Raw genomic sequence first — 3,101 nt, forward strand, 5'->3', positions numbered from 1 at the left:
ACGGGGGAGGAAGAGAAGGGGGAACGGGGGAGGAAGAGAAGGGGAACGGGGGAGGAAGAGAAGGGGGACGGGGGAGGAAGAGAAGGTGGAACGGGGGAAGGAAGAGAAGGAGGGGAAGGGGATGATGATGAAGAGGAGGAGAATGTGGAAGAGGTGTTTGAGGAGGGTGGTGGTGGTGGTGGTGGCGAGGAAGAATATGGTGATGACGTGGGGGAGGAGGAGGATGGTGATGGTGATGAGGAGGAGGAAAAGGAGGCTGGTGACGACGATGATGATGACGACTGGAGAACCCTTCACGAACTCACCTCCATTTTGTTCCCGTTGCATGCACTTATCATACCAGTCCCAACTCTCGTGTAAACCCCGATCCGACCTCACGATCCTCTTGTAAATATCGTACGTCTTCAGATCTCTCGGGTAACCAAATCTGTAGATGTAGCTTTGCGCATTCGTATTTGTGCCATCTCTTAGCTGATCACGGGGATCATCTGGAATATAATATAATCAATGATAGATTATCCAATTATTGACTTTTGGAAAATTGGTAGATCAATTTCGAATCATATCTTTTATTTTAAATTACGATAAACGTAAACAAACAAACGAAGGTTGCTTTTCGAAGCGTTGAGATGTCTTTTAGAAAGTTAAAGAAGTGATTTTAAATTCTCAATCGCAGAAAAATGCTAATAATATAGCATGACCAGGATAAACTACCCCTATTTTGCAGAGAAAAGTGAAGGTGGCTAGCTGTGGACTCGAACTCACATCCCCGTAATTACGCGTCACGATGCTTTGACCGATTAACCTAAACTACCCACTACAAATTCCTCTGCAAATTAAGATATATAAATCTCGCTTTATGAGACGCTCTCATATGTTAAATTCAAATTACGATAAACGTAAACAAACAAACGAAGGTTGCTTTTAGAAGCGTTGAGATGTCTTAGAAAGTTAAAGAAGTGATTTTAAATTCTCAATCGCAGAATAATGCTAATAATAAAGTCTGAACAGGATAAGCTACCCCTATTTTGCAGAAAGTAGTGGGGGAGCATCATAGCCATGTATTGAAAGGGATTTGGTGGGGAGAGTTGCTTAAATGTAACAAAAGCAAAATTTGTAGAAAATATTAGCCATCTTTCATAATTTCTAGGGGTAAGCAAATAGTAACTGCTACCCAAGAACACAAAAAAAATCGGGTTACACAGTGTAATAACTAAAGAAGTGAAACACAACCATTGCAGGTGTTATTACTAGCATAATGACCCTCCCAAGACGCAACAAAAGGGAATAGAATAAAAGAAGAAAATAAACCAACTGACCGACTTTTAATTTCTGACACATGTACTGTAACACTATGTTGCATTGTCTCTTGGAAGGATTTTTATCATCAGTGATCCCGCAGCCATGTTGGTTGGTCCATTCCAGCTTCAGGATGCTTCGACCCTGTTTCGAATTCCCAACTGATGCGGCACTGCTTTGGAAGTATTTCTGAGATGATAGACAGAATGAATAATTGAATGAGAGAAAGAGAGGGAGAGAGGGGGAAAGGAAGGAAGGAAGGAACGAACGAACGAACGAACGAACGAACGAAAGAAAGAAAAAGGAACGAGCGAACAAAGAAAAGAAGAAAGAGAGGAAGGAAGAAAGGAAGGAAGGAGAGAAAGAAAGGAGAGAAAGAAAGGAGAGAAAGAAAGGAGAGAAAGAAAGAAAGGAGAGAAAGGAAGGAAGGAAGGAATGAACGAAGAAAGAAAGAAAGAAAGAAAGAAAGAAAGAAAGAAGGAAAGAAAGAGAGAGAGAAAGAAAGAGAGAAAGAAAGAAAGAAAGAAAGAAAGAAAGAAAGAAAGAAAGAAAGAAAGAAAGAAAGAAAGAAAGAAAGAAAGAAAGAAAGAAAGAAAGTGAAAAAAAATCAACAAGCAAGATAAGAATACGAGGCCGAGGAAAAAGTTTGTGTACCGTGTTAAAATAATGATTTTTTTATGCAAGAATTTATTCAAAAACAACAACTATTCTTCAAAATAAAGACCACCATTTTCCACAACCTTCTACCAATGATCTACAGGCTTTCGGAATTGGTCAAAGTACCAATCCTTTGGCTTTGAATCGAAAAATTCTTGACAGGTTTCTTCAACTTCATCGAATGGCCCAAATCGGTGACCTTTCATAAAGTGCTGCATTGATCGGAAGAGATCGTAGTAAGATGGCGCAACGTCTGGAATACACGCTGGATGCGGCAGAACTTCCACACCGTCCAATTCTTTAATCTTGTAACTGGTCTTTCTGGCAATATGCGTATTTGCATTGCGTTGTTGAAACTAAACACGTTTTCGACGAACACAGAGTCACCATTGAATATGACATCAACTGAATGAACACACACACACCACAAAAATATATTTTTAAAAAAAAAAGCATTATTTTAACATGGTGGACAAACTTTTTCCTCAACCTAATAATATAAAAATTCCTCATCTCTGAGATACAAAATCGTATCATGTGATAAATACTTGCAAAAGTCTCCTTACCATTTGATATTGATCTGAAGCCTTCCTCGCAGCAGTGGCTGTTCGATCTCCAACGTTATAACCACCATTATTGTTATTCTAAACAAAAGAAAAAATATTTCGGTTGTTAGCCATTTGTTTTCTGCCTCAAGAGCAAGCAATTGCATGAAGTTCAAAGAACTAAAGCAGAAAAAAGAAATTTTACAAGAAATTTTAATAGAAATTTTAATAGAAATGTTAATAGAAATTTTACTGGAAATTTTACAAGAAATTTTACAAGATATTTTAATAGAAATTTTAATAGAAATTTTATAAGAAATTTTAATAGAAATTTTAATAGATATTTTAATAGAAATTTTACAAGAAAATTTACAAGAAATTTTACAAGAAATTTTACAAGATATTTTAATAGAAATTTTAATAGAAATTTTACAAGAAATTTTAATAGAAATTTTAATAGATATTTTAATAGATATTTTAATAGAAATTTTACAAGAAAATTTACAAGAAAATTTACAAGGAGTTTTACGGGAAAGTTTACAAGAAATTTTAGTAGAGATTTTAGAAGAAATGCGACTAAAGGTGGTGCTCCAGCACAGC

The 3,101-nt window shown here is 36.4% G+C and overlaps 1 non-coding gene across 1 annotated transcript; it reads right to left on the reverse strand.

Moving 5' to 3' along the window:
• Positions 1–434: 434 nt before the first annotated feature.
• Positions 435–2,636, reverse strand: LOC106878049 (uncharacterized). The gene is made up of 3 exons (XR_008266974.1): positions 2,523–2,636; positions 1,320–1,488; positions 435–488 (listed from the first exon to the last, which is right to left on the reverse strand). It is a non-coding gene; the product is annotated as an uncharacterized LOC106878049 (transcript).
• Between the last annotated feature and the right edge of the window lie 465 nt (positions 2,637–3,101).

Source organism: Octopus bimaculoides, chromosome 28 (assembly GCF_001194135.2).
Source record: "Octopus bimaculoides isolate UCB-OBI-ISO-001 chromosome 28, ASM119413v2, whole genome shotgun sequence".
Classification (NCBI taxonomy): domain Eukaryota; kingdom Metazoa; phylum Mollusca; class Cephalopoda; order Octopoda; family Octopodidae; genus Octopus; species Octopus bimaculoides.